The sequence below is a fragment of the Grampus griseus genome, assembly GCF_964374135.1.
Source record: "Grampus griseus genome assembly, chromosome: 16".
Classification (NCBI taxonomy): Eukaryota; Metazoa; Chordata; class Mammalia; order Artiodactyla; family Delphinidae; genus Grampus; species Grampus griseus.
Genome location: NC_139010.1, coordinates 30087557 through 30111110, shown reverse-complemented (window position 1 = coordinate 30111110; position 23554 = coordinate 30087557). Strand labels below are relative to the sequence as shown.

The following is a 23554-nucleotide window of genomic DNA, read 5'->3' as shown; positions in this document are numbered from 1 at the left end:
AACTTAGCTACTTTTGAGTAACAAAGAAGTAAAATAAGATTAAAAAATAAACAAAAATGCTCATATGTGTTTTGCAAAAAGAAACACAGAAAGGGTAACGCGTAAACCATAGACCACTAAGAATGATATATGTGGTCGATAGGTAAAAGTAGGGGGGAGGGTATTGGGATGGGACTTCTCTGGATATATCTCTCTTTATATTCATATATTTTGCATATTTAAAAATAAAATTTAAAAAAAGGATGGAAAAAACAAATCCTAAAACTGGATACAAACAGAAAAAAATGAACCTAACCATATACCAAATTGATAATATAATGACACAGAAAAAGAAATTAATTTTGGAACACTGTACTTCAACTATACCTGAGTGAGATGTATCCTGAGAACACCACCACCAACAACAAAAACTGCAAAGAAGTCTTGAGCTTTACTTAGCAGGCTTATTGTTGGTAGTGGTATTGTTGTTACAATTCTCAAATTATTTTGTATATATTGTAGGATAGAGGAAATGTGCAAATATATTGAAATGGATGGAAGTCAAGAGTTTTCACTGTGAGAGAAGGGAAACCAAACAAAGAATGAGAGAAGATGTAGTAGAGAGCATAATGGTCCCCAAGATGTCCACATGCTAATCCCCAGAACCTGTGAATATGATACCTTACACAGCAAAAGGGACTTTGCAGAGGTGATTACGGATACAGACCCAGGAGGCAGACATTCTGTTCTTTCTGGGTGGGTGCAATCTAATCACATGAGTCCTTAAAAGGGAGAAACTTGAAAGGCTGTGGGCAGAGAGGGAGATGTAACTATGGAAGAATGATCAGAGAGATGCAACACCACTGGCTTTGAAGGTGGAAGGAGGAGGAGGAGGAGGGGGAAGTGGGGAGGAGGAGGAAGAGGGGGAGGAGGGAGGAGGAGGAGGAGGAAGAGGGGGAGGAGGAGGAGGAAGAGGGGGAGGGGGAGGAGGAGGAGGAGGGGGAAGGAGGAGGGGAGGGGGAGGAGGAGGAGGAAGGGGAGGAGAGAGGAAGAGGGGGAGGGGGAGGAGTAGGAGGAGGGGGAGGGGAGAGGAGGAGGGGAGGAGGAGGGGGAGGAGGAGGGGGTGGAGGAGGATGGGGAGGAGGAGGAGGGGGAGGGGGAGGAGGAGGAGAAGAGGATGAAAACAAAAAGACGAAGATAAAGAAGGTGACTCTAAGAATTTAAATTGGAGGGATCTGTAAGAAATCATAATTAAAAATTATACATGTATAAATATGTGTGTACACACATTTGTGTAGGACATCTAGCACCTGGATATTGGTTTCCAGAAAATATTTTCCACCAAAAATAATCAGGGTTTCTTGAAGAAATGGCTGATTCAGGTTGTGGGCAGGAAATGTACAAGTGAGCCCGGAACATCTTGTTCCAGAAAGCAGGGAAAGAACAGAGTCAGTGGCTCGAAAAGGATGTCTCTGGCCCAGTTTGGCACTATTTGAATATCAAAGAGAGTAATGACAGTAATTAACTTGCCACATTGAATTAAAAAGAATTTAAATCCAGAATGATACTTAAATACATAAACAAGTAAGTACAACAGACGAGAGCAAGCTCTTATTTAAACAACGTAAGCTATTTAATGTAGAAAGAATGACAAAATTAGAAAAATCACCACACTCCAATGTAGCAATTCAGGCAAGTATTATCAATGGATGCTGCAACTACTTGGTGAAAGTTTTTTGAGGAAGAAAATATTCACGCAGCCTCAGATCACCACTGTTTAGGTTACTTATTAATGATAAAGGGGAACATACATCTTTACACGACATCAATATGGAGATAGCCATGTTAACTAGTGATCAATCTTAGCATTTGCTACAAAAGAGATCATTAATATCATGTACCTCTCGACATGATGAAATATTGCCAACGTCACCTATACTTGCCAAAATGTTGAACCCGAACCAAATTATGGGCGTGCAATCAGAAAAATCTGGAGTGCAGGACATTCTACAATGAAAATGACCAAGGCTTTTAAAAAAAACTAAATGTCATGAAAACCAGGAAGTGTGGGAGTTATGTTGTAGATCATCGATTCTTCAGTTTCAGAATCACCTTCCTCAGAACCAGCTGGAGTGCTTGCTGCAACACAGATTGCTGGGGCTGCCCCCAGAGTTTCTCATTTTTCATTTAGTCTGGATGGGGCCCCAGTATTTTCATTTCTGACAAGTTTCCTAGTGAACTTGACGCTGCTGATCTGGGAGTTTACCCTTGAGCAGGGGTCCCCAACCCCAGGGCTGTGGACCAGTACAGGTCTGGGGCCTGTTAGGAATCGGACCACACAGCAGGAGGTGAGCGGCGGGCGAGAGAGCGAAGCTTCATCTGCCCCTCCCCATCGCTCGCATCACCGCCTGAACCATCCCCTCTACCCCACCCCCTGCCCCCATCTGTGGAAAAACTGTCCTCTACGAAACCGGTCCCTGGTGCCAAAAAGGCTGGGGACTGCTGCAAGAAGCACTGCACTATATTAAAAAAAAAAAAAAAAAAAAAAAAAAAAAAAAAAGACTTAATAACCAAATGCAGGGGCTTCCCTGGTGGTGCAGTGGTTGAGAGTCCGCCTGCCGACGCAGGGGACACGGGTTCGTGCCCCGGTCCGGGAAGATCCCACATGCCGCGGAGCGGCTGGGCCCGTGAGCCATGGCCGCTGAGCCTGCGCGTCCGGAGCCAAAAAAAAAAAAAAACAAAAAAAAAAAATGCAAACTTGGATTGGATATTAGATTAACACAGAAGGAGTTATTAGAGACACCATTGGAAACCCTGAGGAAATTTAACCATGGACTATATTAGGTAATGGTTTTTGTTGTTGTTGTTTTTGTTTTTTGCGGTATGCAGGCCTCTCACTGTTGTGGCCTCTCCCGTTGCGGAGCACAGGCTCCGGACGCGCAGGCTCAGCGGCACGTGGGATCTTCCCGGACCAGGGCATGAACCCGTGTCCCCTGCATCGGCAGGCGGACTCTCAACCATTGCGCCACCAGGGAAGCCCTAGGTAATGGTTTTGAATTCGTGTTAATTTTCGTAGTATTTTTGTTATTTTTTAAGAAAAGGTTCTTATTTTAGGAGCTGCATGCTGAAGTATTTAGGGATGAAGTATGATGATGTCTATGATTTACATAAATGTCTCTATACACTCGCAGACTCATAGATTACATATAGAGAAACAAATATGGTGAAATATTAACAATAAGTTTAGGTAAAGAATAGATATATATGTGTTCAACGTACTAGTCTTTCGACTTTTTTGTAGGTTTGAAAATGTTCACAGTAATCATTTTGGAGGAAAAGGCTTGTTTATCTCGGCATATGATATTTGTAATTATACAGTAATGACCACAGGAATAATTTTCAAATCTGTGCTTTCTTTGCCTGCTCCTCTCCTGATTCCGTCAGGTGACCTATTTAAGCATCTCAAGCTAGCATTGATTGAGACCCTTTCAGGCCAATGTGTGTTTTCCACAAATAGCACTCTGTTGTTCAAAACAAAATACCTGAGAGTGAAACATTATCAGTCCCTCCCACTCCAATCCCATCACTCCGTGTTTTCCTCTTTGTGTGCACACACACACACAGTCCACATATACAACCCATCCTTCTTTCATTCCTTCCTTCCATCTTTCCTTCACAAAAATGCATAAGGTCCGTGTTTAATTTGCATTGCAACATGCCTGACTAATAAAGGTATTTATTTAATCAGTTACTGAGTCATGCCTTCTTCCATTACACAATTATTTACTGAGACCCTACTATGTGCCTGTTAGTGTTCTCATAGATGATGATACAGTGGTGGATAGAGTCTCAGCTCATGGACACTACAACCCAGTGGTGGAAGAAAGGCAATAAGCAAATAGACAAAAGTTAAAAATAAATAACTAATAATTTCAGATATAAATATAACAAAGGTGGTAAACCTATAATAAAGGTAGTAAAGAGTAAAAGGACAGAACTAAGAAACAGAATACCTTGGTGCTAGCTCTGTATTCCAGGCTTGAGAAATTTGGCAGGTCACACGACTTACGTGAACGTCAATTTTCATGTTTAGAATAGGAATGATAATCCTTGCCTATGTAACCCTCACCCCCAGTAAGGTAACTTTGAGGAACGCCAGCTACTGAATAATATGTAGTATCATTGTCAAATGACAACATATCTTAGATATACCTTGACAATTTGTCATAATTGTTATAAGAATGAGCCATCTTATAACTGTCCTACTACTGTATTAAGAAGGATTATGCAAGCTGTTAGAACAAACAAGCCCCACAATTTCAGTGGCCTAACACAATAGAAGTTCATCTCTTCCCTACTCAGGAAGGTTCCTCCAGGAAGATTCCACCATGTGTGATTCTTGTGGTTTTGCCATCTCCTACCAAGTCCTGTTACATGCATCAGTCCTGTTGGAGAAAAAGTGAAGGAGGCACAGCCATTTCTCACAAGCCTTGGTTATGAGATGACACCATCACTCGCACTAACACTGCTTTGGCTAAAACACACTCATTTAACCATGTCTAACTGCAAGGGAGACTGAAACGAAGTCTAGCTTTGTAGTCCCCAAACAGGAAGAAAGCATGTATTTTAGTGAGCAAAAAGCAATCTCTGCTACTACGACCAAATGGATTTTTCCTTCCACATTCTTCCTTAATATGAAATAATGTCATATGTTAAAGAGAATAGAAAGGGTAATTTTATAATCAGTTAAATATCTGTTATGTGCCAACTATGTTCCAGGCACAATATACTGATGTTTTCACCTGTATAGCAAAGCACAGCACCTATCAACAGAGCCTGGCACACAACAGGCATTTCAGTATGTATTCAAGGTTAATGACTGAATGTATATCCACCAGATTCCCAGCTCCATGAGAGCAGGAAATCTGATTTGTCTAATGCAGTCTTTGGAGGGCCTAGCACTGTGCTCAGCATAGCAGGGAACGATAAGCCTCCGCTAAGCATTTGTTTTGAAATCTAAAGTTATATTTTGTTCCCCAAATTGAGCATACGCATTTACAGACTACTCACAGAGCAAAAATTTTTATGACACATTTAGTCATGTTAAAACAATGCCAAACCATCCAGGCTTTACCTAAATATGCATGAATACTTAAATAAGTGACAACTCCACAGAGCCATCATAGCTATATTTTAGTACCAAAGAGTAACAAGCGAATCAAGTAGACAGCATCTATTTTTAAAATGGAAATCACAATAGGTGCCTTTAACTGAAAATTAATAACAAGAGAGCACTGACTTGCAAAAAGCCTCCATTAATAAATTAAAACAATGAATTTGCGACCTTCTGGATGACAGTGAAATGTTCCAGGAGGCCAACATGGCTGTGGAAAGGCAACAGAAACAGTCGCAACCACAATAACAACAAACATGAACTCGGGTCTTATATGGCAAAGATCTAGACACAGTTAACCTAAATTTCCTCAGGCAGAATTAGTGGTTCCTTCCTTGTTTTTCCTGTGTACTATTTATTACACAACCAGTACCCGTATCTCACTGCATCATAACCCATCATCTCATTATTATTTCCCACTTCAGTGTAATTTACTTGAACTTGGAGTTACTCAGGGATGCTTTCTTATTCATCTTTGAATCCATAATACCTATCACAGGTCCTAGAATTTAAAATGTAGTTAAAGTGGTTGCTAAATGAATGAATACAGGAATGTCTGAATGAGCAAGCGAGCCAGACTTTCTCTTTAACAAAGAATAATACCAATTCCACATAATTTTTTCTAGAAAACTGAAGAGATGGGAACACTTTCCAATTTATTAGTCCAGAATTATATGAGAAAATAAAACTACAGAACACGATTCCTCATGCACATGCATATAAAATCTACAATAAATATGGGTATGTGTACATAATAATATATCATGACCAAGTACCGTTTAGCCTAGAAAGGCAAGGTTAGTTCAATATTCAAAAATAAATATAACTCATCATATCAACAGACTGAAAAAATACAATCATCTCAACTGACGCAGAAAAACAAAACAGACAAAATTCAACATTCATTCATCTATGATAAAAACTTTCTAAAACACAGGAATAACTCGGAAATTCCTCAACCTCCTAAGGGTCATCTACAAAAAACCCATAGCTGACACCATATTGAATACTGAAAGACTGAGTACTTTCCCTCCATCAGGAACAAGATGGGATATCCACTGTCACTCCTGCTATTCAATTCACCCATTCACAGTCTTCTCGTCCTGAATTACCCATGCCACTGTGCTAGAGGCACGTGTGGTATGATATCTAGCAATCCACTCTGGGATATTAAAGGCAATTGAAGTCCCTGACAGCTGCAGCACAGAGGAGAGCATTCCTCTTACCGGAGAAGCACTAGGTAGATTCCCAAGGGCAGGAAGTACATACTTGGGACACGCTGAGCAGCACTGTGGTGGGTGGTGATGATGGGGTGGACCTGAGGATTTTCTAACACTAAGAGGAACATCAAAACAAAATCTCTGCCCCCAAACAAGGAACAATAAGTCCTTAGGCCATCTAATCATTAACATAAAAAAGGGAGTTCTCAGTTCTGAGTGTTGTTCTTGTAGAATTGTCTTCTGCATCAAGGCATGTTCCAGGACATGGAGACAGATTGTTCCCCAGAAGCACAGCACATTCTGAAGAGCTCTGTCTGCTGCCTTCACAGCATCAGTTATTTATTTGATCACTTTCTATGTGCAAGACACTATACCAAGTACTCTAGAATGTATCATTCTTGTATGATCGCCATGACCACTAGGTAGGTTTTATTAGCCCCAGCCCACATTAGAAGAAAGTGAGACTTAGGGTAAATAATGTGTTCAAAGAGACACAAATACTATAAGGAAAAGCTATGGTTAGCTTTTAGTTCTTCTGACTACAAATTCAGGGCTCTTTCCATGATTACAAAGATCACTTTAGGGACTGATGTGTCAGAGAAGAATGCGAAGAGCAGTGTTTCTGTGACTTCGGACCTTTTCAAAACAGTTTTCTGTTTCATTTCATGACAGTATTTTCAAAATGAATTTTCCAGTTATAAAAACAGCTTCTCGGGCTTCCCTGGCAGCGCAGTGGTTGAGAGTCCGCCTGCCGATGCAGGGGACACGGGTTCGTGCCCCGGTCCGGGAAAATCCCACATGCCGCGGAGCGGCTGGGCCCGTGAGCCACGGCCGCTGAGCCCGTGAGCCATGGCCGCTGAGCCTGCGCGTCCGGAGCATGTGCTTCGCAACGGGAGAGGCCACAACAGTGAGAGGCCCGCGTACCGCAAAAAAAAAAAAAAAACAAAACAACCCAGCTTGCCCTTTACAATGCAATTTTTCAACTGAAAGACATTTTATGGAAAACATAGCAGATTACTTGCCCTTCTCCTCATCACCACCATCATCATCATAGCTAACTTTATTGAGCTTCCTATGTGTAGGCACCGTGATGAGCATTTTACATGGATTGACTCATCACCTGATCCTCTAAACAACCCTATGAGATAACTAGTAGTATTTTTGTTCTCCCCCTTTTTTTTACAGATTGCCTATAAAATGGATCTAAACAGAATTCAAATCTGTGAGTCCTTAAGAAACTTTGTGTTCTCCCTGAAGGCCACCAAGCTGGTTTACCATGTAGTTCATAAAAATCCTTATCCATAGCTTTCATTCCCTCTCCCTACATCCCTTGGTGCTCAAATACGTTACAACATACGATCTGAACTGATGGTTCTTATCCACTGCCAGAAAGAACAGTTTTTAAAAGAACTGAAAATGTTCCCAAAATTCAGTTGCTCTTCTATTCTTCCTGCATTCAAGCTGGAAATGGGTCTCCTTAGACCTTTTAATGGTACTGTCCTTGCCTTCTGTTCCAGGGAGCCTGTCCATCGACAAACACAGACCTTCTCATTGCATGTCTGTTACTCATAGGCCAAGAAGAAAGCTCAAAGGTAAAATGTGTGGGACATACTCCTGATCTTCCTGGAAACTAACTGTTCACCTTCCCTTGGCCCATCAGCCCTTATGCTTGACCTCAAAGAGATTCTCTTTGAAAAATAATGAAAATCCAATCAACAAAATCAAACCTATTGGCCCAAATCTTGTCACCGCTGAGGGTACCAAAATACTATAGATGGGGTAGCCTCAGAAGTGAGTGCCCTGTTTTCCATGTGAGATGACAAAGCCTCCCAGATACTTGGCATGCTACTAAAACAGCTGCTCAGATGGATGTAGTCTCCCAGAGAAGAATTCAGGGGCCAGAAGGAGCCCTCCTCTGAGGTACAGGGCCACATTGCTGGAAAATCAAGACTTTACAGCTGGTAGAACTGAGACCAACTAAGTGTAGTTTGCAGCCCACCTGCAGCAGAATCTGATTTCTGATCCAAGATGCCTGTATTTTTAACAAGTATATCGTGATCCTTAAGCCCACTAAAGTTTGGGAACCAGTGTAATAGACTCGGGAGCCAGACAACCTGGGTTCATATCTCTTTGTGCCTCAATAGCTGCACCTGAAAAATGAGGATACTCACAATATCTAATTCCTAAGATTAAATGAGATATTGCATATGAAAAGCCCAACAATGACTTGCATGGAGTGAGCACTCAATTTCCATTAGCTACTACCCTTATAAAAATTACATTTGTATAGCAGAGTTACCCTTTCCAAAAAGACTTTCACAATTATAAAACCATATTATTTTACAACAATCCTAAAAGGCAATAACAATTTCATTATGCCTATCTTAAAGGGGAGGAAATGAAAAGCACAAGGGATACCAGGGTTTTAGAATGGCAAATAGGATTCATCTTGCATACAAAGCACAATTTATGATAATGATTGCCTATGATGCAGTATTGAAAAAGGTTCCTTGAGGCCTCCTTGGTGCCACTGATGCAACAGACTTTGTTAAATTAACCTGCTGATGAGTGGCAGAGCTGGAATTAGAATCACAAAGTAGGGTCAGCTACCCAGCATCCATATTCCTCTTTTATCTCACACACAGATACCCTATGCTGTTGAGCACGGCAATATGCTCATTGATGGTGGGCGTAAGATAAAGCGGGATATTGTGAAGGACTCCTGGGACACCTTGTTAAAAGAGAATTGCCTTGCTTTTGAGTCATATCCTTCTTACTTTGATATAGCTTTCTGCTACATGGAACACAGAAATAAAGGCTGGTGCTACAGCAACAATACTGTGACCTAAATCAAACTTGAGGATGGGAGCTAGTCTGTTGGAAGGCAGAATAAAAATTTAAAAAGCTTGGATTCCTGGTGGTATCATACCAGCCATCGAAGGTGTACATCTGGGTTTCATGTTATATAGAAGCATCTTATTAAAGCCACTGCTATTGAGGGTTCTTATTAGTTGCAGCTGAATACCATTCCTAATTTATGTAAATCCTTTTTTGTACTATCACTACTCTTTCTTCTAGAACTATTTTCATAAAAACCATTCTGTTTTGGGAGGCTTTGTTTTTCAATTTTTTCTTATCATATCTATATGCTCATTGTTAAAAAATAAAGTACAAAGAAAAATAAATAAAACTCATGTATAACTCCAATGCCTAGAACTAAATGCAGTTGACACTTTGATGTTTTGTCTTCTAGTCTTTTTTTCTACTCCTATGTCATAAACATGGATGAGTTCACATATATATCAATATATATATTTTTTCATTTGCTTTCATTGAATAAATATTTGCCAGTCATATTAAAATTTTTTTAAACATCACTTGAATGCTATATAACATTGCACTCCACGGATGTGTCATAATTTACTTATCATTCCTATCTAGTTGGATATTGACTGTTTCCTGTCCTTTGATGTTACAAACATTACTACACTGAACATTTTAATGTATAAAGATGCTTTGTTTATGCATTTCAGATTCCTTCCTTTGGACAGATTTCATTATTAGGTAAAGGATCTAAATATTTTCTAGCCTCAGTGCATAGAGTCAAAATGCTTTTCTAAAACATACCAGCAAATACCCAAGCCATTCAATAGCACAAAGGATGGCTTATTAGATCATTTTAGATAGCTTAATAAATGGAAAAATTATATCCTAGGGTAGTTTTACTTTTCAAGTGCTTGATTATTTTTGAGGGTGAACGTTGTTCATGTTCATCACCACTTGTGTTTCCTAGTGTGTTTTATGTATCTTTGTATCTCTAACGTCTATCACATGCCCTGGATCATAGGATAGACTCTACATAGCTTCACCAGAAAGGTATGGTTATTCTTTAATAACTATGTACCTGAAATGGCCTGAGAGAAATTGCCTTTGGAATCATTACAGATTAGATTACATCCCATAGAGTTTCACTCTTTGAGTACTAGTGATCCATGAATGATTACAATAATTATAGCTAACACTGAGCTTTCTCTATTTATTACACACTATTCCAAAAACTTTAAGTGCATTATTGCGTTCAATCTTCACAATGACCCTTGTGAGGTAGATAGTATTAGTCTCCCCATTTTTGGATTTGGAAGCTGAGGCAAAGAGACGTTACATTAATGGAACAAGGATTTGAACTTATGCAGTGTGATTCTAGAATGAGTTTTTACTCAGTGTCTTCAATGTGCATGGAAACTTGTTATGTATTTTGGAGATACAGAGAGGAGGAAAAACATGGTCCTGGCCTCCCAAAGTTCAATCTGGTCATGCAGGCAAAACCAAAGACAGTGAATGTGGATAATAATAGTGATAGTAATAACCAACATTTATTGAGTGCCAGACACTGTTCTAAGCACTTAACCTTCTGAAAACATTCATGCTGTAGATACTACTACTATTTCCATTTTACAGATAAAGAAATTGAAGCAGAGAGGTTATGCAATTTGGTTTTGGTAGTAAGTGACGGAGCCAGGATTTGAATCTAGACAGATGCCAGAGGCCACCTTCTCAACCACTTTGTAAAGAATGTTCCACGGTTGAATACAAAACGATAGAAGGTGCCACCTACTTAACTGTCAAAGTAGTAGACCCAGTGTATTAAGTGAATTCACAAGACAGCACGTTCAGATCGAGCTGGTGACCCTACCATCCTTCATTGTGAATCAAAAATAACATGGCTATAGAAAAGGTCTAGACTTTTTACTTCAGACAATGTAGTTTCAAACCTCAGCTCTACCACTTCCTAGAATGTGGGAATAAATATTCTTCTGTTACACAGTAGTTGTAAAGATGATGTAAATTGCTATACAAATGGGCATCTAGCACAATTTCAAGCCTTTTGTAGGAACACAAAAAGTGTGATTTATCTTATGTAGCAGACACTATGGACTGACACCCTTTTATCCTGCCTCCCTCTACTGTAAAAGTGTGAAAACTAAAATACTCGATTTTCCAGCCTTCCAATGACGTGGGCTGGGCAATGAGAAATAGGCAGATGCCTTTAGGAAGCTGTCTATCCACAAATAAAAAGTGAATGCCTCACAGGAAAAGATCCTCCTTCATCCTGTCTGGATTGCTGAAATGATTCCAGACAGAGTAGTAGCCGTTTTGAGAACATGAAGAAGAAGTTCACATGCGAAGGATAGTAGGATAGACAGAAAGAGGCTGGGTGCCAACTGGGCTGCTCTTTCAGCCACTACAACAGCCCTGGATTGCCTACCTCCATACTTACTTTTATGTAACAAAAATAAACACAAACACTTAGGTCACTATTTGTTGGATTTACTTGCTTGAAGCTGAATATATATTTATCTGATACACTTTCCACACCATCTGCCAGAGCCTCTTGTGTTTCCCCAGACCGCGGAAGACACGTACCTGAGACTCACACTGTCCACCACCAAACATCCAATGTTTACTTTGTTAGAGTCAAGGGCTCCATGTTCTCCACAGGTAGGTCTCAGGACATCAGGTTTAGGTGAGAAAGTCTGAATCAAACCCTTTTGTCTATTAGCAGCCAGTTGGAGAGCTGGCTGGTCGTAGACTAGAGCAAAAAGTTAGGGTTACTTAGTGAGATTTCAGTCCCCAGTGAAAACATAAGGCACAGGAACATGAGAGAGTCCTCAGTAGCTGAAGGACAGACGGACAGGACAGGAGTCAAATTCTGGAATTGCTACACACACCTTCTAGGGTTCCAACTAAGATCACGTACAGGGTTATCTGTAAAACAACTATCATAGTGCCTAGAAATCATAACAGGTGATCCAAAAAAAATGACTGTAGTTATTATTTTAAAGGTAATACGAAATAATAGCCTGAAATTCATTTAACTGCTGTTTATAAAAACTTACTATGGGTCAGGCCCTGGGATTTTAGGAGCAAAGAAGAAAATCATGTTCCTGCCTTCCCCCATTCCTGCTCTCCCATCACCCACCATGGACTGTACAGTAACATGGTGGAAACACAAAATGAACAAACAGACAAATCAATCAATCACCTAAAACAGTGAGAAAAACTAGGAGGAAAAATAAAGTAGGGTTCCGGGACCACAGGGAGGGAGGCATGAGAAGTAGCAGGTTGGGTGGGATATCATCACGGTGAACAGTGAGTGATGCTTTGATCTTCAGAATAAAAAGTGTCTCCCTGTTTTGCTTATGGGAAGACAAAGGGTCAGAGAATCCATTAGTTTGGTTGACTAACCGTACGTCACATAGTGCCGAGTTCTCCTGAATCTTAGTCCCAATTAGAACACAAATTCTTGCCCTTAAAAATTTTAATGCATACATATAATATGTATTTTAATGTATAAGAAGATGCCATATATATAAATAACATTAAAATACATACTATACGTATATGTATAAAATATATACACACACACACATATATGTATGTTAAAGATCTGAACACTGAATAGCTAGGTATCTCACAGGTCCACCTTGATAACTATTGAACTATTTTCTTCAAAGCTCTGCCATAAAACGTGAGGACTTTTAGGAACCCTCAGACACTGACGAGGGTCTGAGACAACTGGCAGCAAAAGGGACATTAAAAACATGCTTTCCATTGTCTGAAATGTTTCTAATTATTTTTATAAAGGGTATGCCTTTTTCCAAGACCCGATGCTCCACAGGGATAACATACTTTGTCTGTTTTATTTTGGGAGAGAAAAAAAAAAAAGAAAAGAAAAGAAAATGCAAAGCTGAACTGTGTCTATATATATATATATATATATATATATATATATTTATATATATATATACACACACACACACATGCATATAGATATAGATACTTTGTTCAGACAAAGCTATTTCTCTCCTTTTACTTCAGCCTGTTCCTGTCCAGCGAGATGGCATGGCTATTGGCAAAGTCCATTCTCTTTTAGTCTCCATGGCCTTACCAGACTCACAGCAGTGCTACAAAATATCAACTTGGAAAGTAATTAAGATATAAGTATTCCAAAAGAGAACACATGGTTATTTAAAGTCATTGGACACGATTCAAAAGGAAAGATCTATGGAATACAAGGGCTGAGAGCCATCACGTTGTTTCTTCCCCCACTTCTCACATTAAGAAAAAAGACTAATTATAAATCTCTAGCAAGTATGACCTGGTAAAGAGTTTTCAAACAAAAGCCTGCACCAAAAGGCATATCTGGCAGATCTGGGCACTTGTTTTCCCTAATAACCATTAAATTTGTTCCTAGTAAACCATTTTACGACAACATTAGAAATATCAGAGTTTACGTTTTCGTTAATGAACTGCTGCTGAATGCTTGTGCTGCATCACATCTCCAAACGACGCCTTCTCCTCGCTTTGTCGCCGCTCTGCTTTTTCCCCCCTTAACATTTCATTTCCAGTGACACGTCAGCCGTCTTTCACCAACCTCAAAGGAAAGTTGAATGCGGGGCTCACAAAGTTAAGCTGACATTTGCTCCCTTCCAATAAAAAATATTTAGTCCATTAAACATAAATAGCTGTCATTATGATACATGGACTGAGTGCAAACCTCCCGGTTCCCTCTGATGTTTATTACATCCAAACAACTGCAGTGCCTGCATGTTTTCAACTTTAGTGTATTGATTAAACTTTTAAATGGCTGCCATATAACCCAGGGACAGCAGGAAGATTAATTTGCGTCAATGTTCATCTGTAATTCATTAGCCATTTATTCTTTACAACCACATGGGCTATCAAGAAAATGCAGGCCATTTTTCACTCAGCACAGGCTGAGAACAGATTCTGAAATTTGTGCTGCATACAAATAAGTTTCTCGACCCTGGCCAGTTAAACTGTTTGGCTTTTCAAAAGTTGAAGTTGGGAAATGGCAGCCGGGAAGGAACATTAAAAACCAGAAATGGGGGGAAAAAACATACATCCTCAGGGTGCTCATGGCTTCACTGAGTTTGTCCACTGTCTTTTCATCCATGGATTGTGGTTTCTTATTTCAGTCGGATTAAAACAACAGAAACTTGTGTCTGAGAAAAGGCCATTGATAAAATGGGTTGCTTTTTCCCTCCCCCCCCTTCCCACCCTTTTCCTAGTATTTCCTAAAATTCTGTTTCTGGCAGAAAACTCCAGAGTGGCAGAGGAGGACAGAAGCGCACAGCCTGAGAGGAACTTGGAGCTGTACCCTCAGGGACAGTGGCATTTGAATCAACTCTCCTTGAAACAGTGGAATCTTACCCTGCCTTGAGCTGGGAAGGTGCCCAGCTAAATAGCACTGCATTTCCTGAGGGAAGAGGTAAGCCATCTGGCTTCTCCACGTGCCCTCCTGACCCCCTTGGCAAAACACAAAATGCATATTAAAGGCATAAATGGAACGAGTACACTGGTGAAAGGCCCTTCAACACACCAGGCGCTCGGGGAGGGAAGGAAGGAGGAGTCCACGTGTGCTCAGGTCGGGACTGGAGGAGGATAAAGCACGAGAGGGAAATTTTTCTTCATAAGGATGAATAATTAAAGTGGAGAGCTAAGTGCCCTGGCCTCACACTGGCTAATAACTGCGAAAGTGAGCAGCGAAAAATCAATGGTCAGGACGACATCTGGGGAAGAGGGCTGGCAGGTACCCATTTGCAGGACATGTGAAAGGCAACGTGCAGATGCTCAAGGCGACAACTCTTTTCTCTGGTCCAGAGTGTCCACAGAAATCAAAGGCACCAGGAATGCTGGTAACCTTTGGTAACGAAGTCCATGAAACAGCCTACAAAGACGGGCTTGGGGAGGAGGCTGTAAATTACTCATTTATAATATAACAGCTCAGGCTGCTTACAGCCAAGGATGAAAGGGCGCCCTGCACAAAAGCCTCCATCTGGAGCCCTCCTCATCCCAGCCCAGGAGTTGCCGGCACTAAGAATCTACATCATACAACTCCTTTTCAGGCCCTTGGGGGAGATGGGTATGTGTGGAGAGGGTGGAGGTGGGGTAGGGTCATCGTGCATCATATAAACACAGCTTGAGGAGTTTTATTTGGCCTGTGGATGTGACATGTGTCAAAAGGAATGCACATGAACTGGAGAAAAATGCACTGGATGGAACCTCAAGGTCATTAGATCCATCCCCTGCTATGTATAGGATCTGTCAACTTTATCTATTTTTTTCACAGTTACAAGTATCCTGGGCTTTGCACCTCACAGGAGCTCAATAAATATTTGCAGAGTGACTGATTAATTCAACCTAAGCACACAGATTCATTCATTCAACCATTCAACGAATACATATGTATGGACTGTCTATCATACCCCTGACACTGTTCTTAAGCAAGGATAAAGTGGGGAAGAAGTGTAGCTGCAAACTCTCAGCAATAGGGTACTTCTCTATCACAGATAACTTTTACTTTCATGTGGAGCCAAGGTTCATTCTCGAATCCCAGGGCAGGAGGTTTAGAGGACCAGAGCCCTGTTTTTTGCCTGATCTTTCTATGGGCAAACACTGAAAGTGATGGTGCCTGAACAGCTATGCCTTGTTAATTGAATAATAGCTAGAATAAATGAGTCTGAAATTCTAAAAAAATTCAAAATACATATTTATTTAGGAAACTTCAACTAACCCTGATTCCAAGGATAAGCATAACCTCTCTAGGCGAGCTTAGTTTAAGCATTTGTTTTTGGAGATGATATGCCACGAATTTGCTGCTCACCAAATGCATCTATCACTATTGACCCTGAGTTTGAGGAACAGAAAGACATTTTGTGAAGGTTTCAGTCAATTAGGAAGCAAACACCAAAGACAACTACATCTGCTACATTTTCTTTTTAGGATATTGCAGGTCACAAAGAATAAACACAAATCATTGTCTCTACTCTCGTTGAGGACCTTACAATCTCTTTGGGGAGACAAAAATTAAATCATGAAAGCTAACTAATACACACAACAGAGAATTAGGGACAAACGTGTTTAACATGCTTTTTTTCCTCTCTCTCTCTTAAATCATCAATAGAAAAATATTTATGCCCAGTGAAATCAAAGCTGCTGGGATACCAGAACTCTCACACATGAAACTGATGGCTGAAAGTTATCCAGTAACATATACTGACACCCTGAAAATACTCTTACGATTTCTCCCTTTGCTTCCAATTCTTGATAACTATTTTAAGGAAATCATTCCCCAAAGAGAGGAAAACTACACAACAAAGATTTTACTGCAGAGTTTTCTGTTATAAGGAACAGAGAATAAAGCAAAGATTAAGTAAATAATAGTGCATTGGCTCTACAGAATATTGGGTGGCTATTAAAATGGTAATAATGAATACTATGCAGCAACAGAGAAAAGCTTGATACTCTGCTAAAATCACCTACAAAACTATAAGTTCACCAGGGTTACAACTATGTATTCATATTAAAAATACTGTCAGGGAATTTATACAAGAGAGAGGGAGTTAGAGCTATATAAAATATGTGTTCTCTCTTTATCAAATGTTCTATGAGTTTGTTTTATTGTTTTTATAATTAGAAAAAGTTCTAAAATGTTTAGAGTGTATCGAACAGATTATAAATGCTATGAACATTGAAACAAAGCTTCATGCTGGAGGAGATAAAGTTTAGCCCTAAAAATTCTTTAAAAAAACAATTCTTAATACACAGAAAAGAAGAGAAAAAGTATCCCTGGAAAAGAATATTCTCAGTGAAGGCCGAGAATTTGAAATGTGCATGCCTAAAGCATGAATAATGAAGAGATTTGTCTGACTAGAGTAGATGAGATGCTTTGGAGAAATAATGTTAGATAAATAATACTGGATAATTTTTTTAAAACTTTGGTTATGTCAGAGCATAACTATTTCCTTTCTACCATCTCCTTTTCAAACTAACAGAAGTATTTCTTACTTTACAATCCTACCTGAGCTCTATCCAAGTTTATGGGACACATGAAATTAAAAATAATATATCAAAAGGATTGGTTATGTTTCTAGTTTTCAACCTCAGGAAGTGAATTTCAACTTAGTTAATAAATTAAAAAAGGATAGTTGAGATCATTTTGAAAAAGGAGAGCAGGCATAGTGTTTGTAATTTTTCACAAAGTGTCCAATAAAAATGGAGGAAAAAAGATAAAGAAGAAGAATGGGGTGGGTGATGAAAATTATCATTGCCTCATAAATAACAGTGCTACAATAATTAAACATGGAACTTGTAAAAAAATTAAAGTGAGATTAATGGTACAAAAAAAGAAAGCAAAAAAAGAAGATTCCATTATAAAGGAATTTAGACCATCATGAAGTTGATATTTTATAACAGTGAGGAAATGAAGACCTATTTAATAAATGTTAAAGGGACAAAATAAATCTGCAATCCTAACCAGATAGTCAAATGAACAAAAAGTATCCGTATAATAATAACAAAAAATGATTGGAGAAGCTCCGATCTCTAGGGATGTGCATAAAGTCAGAGGCAGAAATAATACAGGAAAATATTGTCAGACGTGGTCTTGTAAAAAGTTGTCTCTACATGGTAAAACATCATAAAAAAGAAAAACCCAAATTGCAAACAAAAAGATGTCTTATATTTACCATCTAAGACAGGCAAAAGGTTACTATCTCTAATGTAGTAAATATTTCTTACAAATCAAGATGAAAATTATTAACATCTCCTTAGGGAAATAGGTAAACAATGCAAACAACTGTTTACAACATAAAAATAAAAATACCCAAAACGGATTGAGCATGTTCAGACTCTAGTTCAGCATGTTCATACTCTGAAATACAGTCTGGGTTAGGAGGACAATTTACTTTTTACTGAATAAACTCTTGATTTTTAAAAGAAATGCTTCAACTGTTGACCATTAAGAACAAAATACGCTTTACTTGTTTTGTTCTGTTTTGGGTTGTTTTTTGTAGCCACTCATTATTTAGGTAAGAAGTTCCCTTCAATTCCTCAAGTTCCATGAGAGACTTTTTATTATAAATGGATGCATGGTACTATTTTCTATAAACATTTTAAATTATCATATCATTTTATTATCATTAGGAGTTTTTAATCTCTATTATTTTTATGAGCATGAGTTATAACCACTGTTTTAAAAATATCCAGACTTATGAGGTTTTTCTAGTTAACTTATTAATGTACAAATACTAAAAATGGTAGTCCAACATGTGAGTGATACCTAGTTTTTTTAATTTGTTAAAACTTGCTTTTATAGCTTAGGATGTGGTCAATTTTTAAAATGTTCTCTATATGCTTGAAAAGAATGTCTATTCTCTAATTGTGCACAGTTCTTCATATGTCCATTAAAATCAGCTTGTTTATTGTAAATAGTGCTGCAATGAACATTGGGGTGCATGTATTTTTTCTAAATAGTTTTCTCTGGATTGCTGGATCATATGGTAACTCTATTTTTAGTTTTTAAGAAACCTCCATACTATTCTCCATAGTGGCTGCACCAATTTACATTCCCACCAACAGTGCAGGAGGGTTCCCTTTTCTCCAACACCCTCTCCAGCATTTGTTATTTGTAGGCTTTTTTGTGATGGCCATTCTGACTGGTGTGAGGTAATACCTCATTGTAGTTTTAGTTTGCATTTCTCTAATAATTAGCGATGTGGAGCATTTTTTCTCTTTCTTTTAAATACTTATTTATAAATAAATATTTATTTGGCTGTGCCAGGTCTTTGTTGCAGCATTTGGGATCTTTTTTTTCTTTTCTTTTTTTTTTAGTTGTGGCATGCGGGATCTCATTCCCTGACCAGGGACCAAACCCGGGTCCCCTGCATTGGGAGCACAGAGTCTTAACCATTGGACCACCAGGGAAGTCCCACGGAGCATTTTTTCATGTGTCTGTTGGACATCTGTATGTCTTCTTTGGAGAGTGTCTATTTAGGCCTTCTGTCCTTTATATCTACAACTGCCAAGACATGTAAGAAACCTAAGTGTCCATCAACAGACGAATGGATAAAAAAGATGTGAGATATATATATAGATATATATATATACACACACACACACACACACACACACACATATATATACACTTATATATATACATACACACCACACACACAGTGGAATATTATTAAGCCATAAAAAAGAATAAAATAATGCCATTTGCAGCCACATGGATGGACCCAGAGATTATCATACTAAGTGAAGTAAGCCAGACAGATAAAAACAAATATCATATGCTATCACTTATATGTGGATTAGATTACTGAAAAGATCATTGAATGATTTTAAAAAACTAATTATGTTTACTTTTAGGTAAACAACAAGGACCTACTGTATAGCACAGGGAACTATCTCAATGTTTTGTGGCAACCTATACAGGACAAGAATCTGAAAAAGAATATGTATATGTATAACTGAATCACTTTGCTGCACACTTGAAGCTAACACAACATTGAAAATCAATTACACTTCAATAAAAAAAGAAAAACAAAACAAAAAACACCCAGTTTGTTAATTGTATTGATTTTCTATGTCTTTATTGTTTCTCTGTTTGACTTATCAGGAATTGAGAGAAATATTTTGAAATTTTTGACTATTATATAGACTTTGCTCTTCCTTACTTTTTATGTAAATACTTGCTTTATATGCAATGAGTTGACCATAGTACATTGATCCTAAGACATTTTTTTTTCCCCACATTGAACATCATTCCAAATATTACTTCCTGGATTATTTCCATTTTTTCTCAGGTACATGCTTTTGAAGTTCTTTTAATTGACTATATGGGTAGTAAATTCTTCCCATTTTGTACACAGCAATATTTCTTTATTTTGCACTCATTCTTGAAAGACAGTTTCACTTCTAACAAAATTCTAGGCTAATATTTTTCTATCAGTTTTCTGAAAATATAATTCCACTGCTTCTTGGCTTTCATTTTGATGGTAAGAAACTTGCCCTCTGCCTTCATTCTAATTGTCATTTCATTGTAGTGCATTTTGTTTTTTCTCTAGTTACTTATAAAATCTTTTGTCTTTGGTAATCTGCAGTTTTAATACTTTTGTTTAGATGCAGCTTTGGAAATTTCATCCTGTTTCCTCTATCATGTGTCATGTCTTCCGATACGTTTTCATGTCTTTCAACATTTTAAAGAATTTTCAACTATCATATTTTCAAGTATTGTCTCTCCTATTTCTTTTCTATTCTCTCTAGGACTTTGATTTCCTTAATGGAAAGCCTTCTCATTCTAGCCTCCATGTCATCTAACCCTTTGGACCTTCCATCCCCTTGTATTTCTGTGTTGCATTTGTATACTTTCTATAGATCTACTCATTGGTTTACTAACAATTCCCTTCAATGATCTAATCTATTTAATCTAACCAGATTATTTAATATACAGAATTATATTTTTATATGAAAAGTTTTAAACAGATATTTTTCAAATGGACTGGTTACTTTGTATTGTCTCTAATGGCTTTTTTTCCTTTTTCATTCCATCTCATTTCCTTGACCATTTGATACAACTTTGTTTTATATTCAGATTGTGATAATTCTAATATCTGATGTCACTGGGAGTCTGTTTCTTGGCTACCTTACACTTACGTGTTTTCGAGTGTTTGGTGATTTTGGACTGTGTGCTCATATTTTCCTTTTCTCAACCTGTGGACATCTTGACAGCCTGAACTGATGATGCTTTCTTCCAGAAAGGATCTGTGCGACAGACCTGAGACCACTTGATTAAATTTCAAGGATCCAGACTTAATAAAGAAGTTTTGGGTTCACATCCCCTGTTTTGGGGTAGGTCCAAGTCTTTATCTCCATATTTCAGTGTCTGGATTTGAAGCAAATACCTACTTCCTTCACTGACTTCAGCTTAATGTTTTTCTTGATTTTTTTTTCCCTTTTGGCAAAATTCCTATTTCGAGCTGACCCAGAAATGTATTAACAATAACTATTTATCTAGAAACTAGATATCTTAAAGAGGATGGTATTAAGGGTGCCTAGTCTGTCATGCTTTCTAATACACATTATTTTCAACATACACAAAAATATAAACACTTAAGTTAGTGGGAATGACAGCACTAAATTCAAGGTAAAATTCATCCCCAAATAATGAGATTTAACTAACGAAGTTTTCCAAAAAAAATTTTTTTGGTAGATAGACTGTTTGGCCATTTCATTTATCTCCTGGAAATTTAGCTTAAGGAGATATTCAGAGATACTGTAAACTTAAGTTTAGGTGGCCTATGGAGTTGCAAGAACGAACCCTCCACCGACTCTCAATTTTAAGATTGTATTAAGTTCCTAATTTAATAACCAAGGACAAAAAAGTCTATCATAAGTAAGGTGGCCACACAGAATAAGAGTAGATACAGCACAGCACAGGATTTCTTACTTCTCAGGAGTATATTTAGTATACTCCTTAGCCCCTAAGGAGTATAGTTAGTAGCTTGGGACATGTCCATGCAAAGTATTGAAAAGTCCATTTTTTTATGTTCCTGACCTTTTACTTCTCAAACGCTGCATAATCATCCCAGAAGGAGGCGTAACAATGATGTACGTGCTTCCATGTTGGAGAAGTTTTACAGATACAGGACTCTTCTGTTTCTTGAACCGGTGGGGAGAGTAGTCAATACTTAACTGTACTTGAACAATACTGTGTCTCCATACTTCTAGCTTTCTAAAAGCCCATTTCTTCAGAGTCCCATGAATATGTGTGCACCAGGACAGTTATCACAGAACTATTTACATCGGTGTAATAAAGCATCTGACTCCAGTTTTGATATTTGATTGCTGACAGCTTGCAGGTCTCTTTCCTTACAGGTCCCATTCCTCTGCTTTCCCTTTGCCCCACATCTGGCAAGCTGGTAAGAAAGCCCAGGTGTTTCCTCTTTCTCCCCTGCGCACCAGTGGGAAAGTTCAAATCACGCAAACCTTGGCACACATAGAGGAACCCTCTCCCTGGCACTACTGTTAACCACAATAAAAACCAAAGACGCTTCATTGAAGCCAAATGGGCCAGCTTGGATGCCTGTCCTGTTCTCTCCAGAAAGCCTCATGAGTAATCAATATCTTCATATGCTCTGGGCCCACGTGTGATGTCCTCAGTCTTGTCATGGGATCCAATTTTGGGAGGGGGTGACAAGACAACTGGACTTGTGTACAGTATGGTCAGGGTGATGACCACCGTCATCTCGGGGACTTTCTTTGTTTGCTTTTTTTTTTTTTAACATCTTTATTGGGGTATAATTGCTTTACAATGGTGTGTTAGTTTCTGCTTTATAACAAAGTGAATCAGTTATACATATACATATGTTCCCATATCTCTTCCCTCTTGCGTCTCCCTCCCTCCCACCCTCCCTATCCCACCCCGCCAGGCGATCACAAAGCACCAAGCTGATCTCCCTGTGCTATGCAGCTGCTTCCCACTAGCTATCTACCTTACGTTTGGTAGTGTATATATGTCCATGCCTCTCTCTTGCCCTGTCACAGCTCACCCTTCCCCCTCCCCATATCCTAAAGTCCGTTCTCTAGTAGGTCTGTGGCTTTATTCCTGTCTTACCCCTAGGTTCTTCATGACATTTTTTTTCCTTAGATTCCATATATATGTGTTAGCATACGGTATTTGTTTTTCTCTTTCTGACTTACTTCACTCTGTATGACAGACTCTAGGTCCATCCACCTCACCATAAATAACTCAATTTTGTTTCCTTTTATGGCTGAGTAATATTCCATTGTATATATGTGCCACATCTTCTTGCTTTCAGGCTCTGCCGCCTGCTGGTTAGTATGCATTTTTGAAGCCTGCAGGCTAGCGCACACGTTGAGCTGCACTTGCTGAGTCCCACCAAGCCTCTCTTATATTGAAACCAACCAAGTCAAAGTTTCAATATTGGTGTTTAGGGATAGGAACAGAGGATTGGGGCTCTCCTTAAAGTAGCCTTAGCCCAGACCTATCTTTGCACCTCAGATTAAATTTGTACCTCAGTTCCAGCATAAGCTGTGACCCATGGTCTGTTCAGGGAAAAAATTCTTACCCTGAGACCGCTGATTGAGTCTCTCAACCAGGCATGGGCCCTGTTATATAATCAGGGGAAAGACCAACATTGACACCCTGTGCAGTATACAGGCCCATTGGGTGATGCTCCTGTAAAGATGAACAGTCACCACGTGGTGTGCTGAGGTCTACATCCTAGAAACAGATCACTCTCTAGGTCCCTACAAAGACTTAAATGCCTCTACTGCTGCTGCCTATGTCTCT

At 38.8% G+C, this 23554-nt stretch overlaps 1 protein-coding gene across 1 annotated transcript in view; it reads right to left on the bottom strand.

Moving 5' to 3' along the window:
- LRMDA (leucine rich melanocyte differentiation associated) overlaps nt 1–23554 on the bottom strand; it is a 1104623-nt gene that overhangs the window by 18767 nt on the left and 1062302 nt on the right. The window lies entirely within an intron of this gene.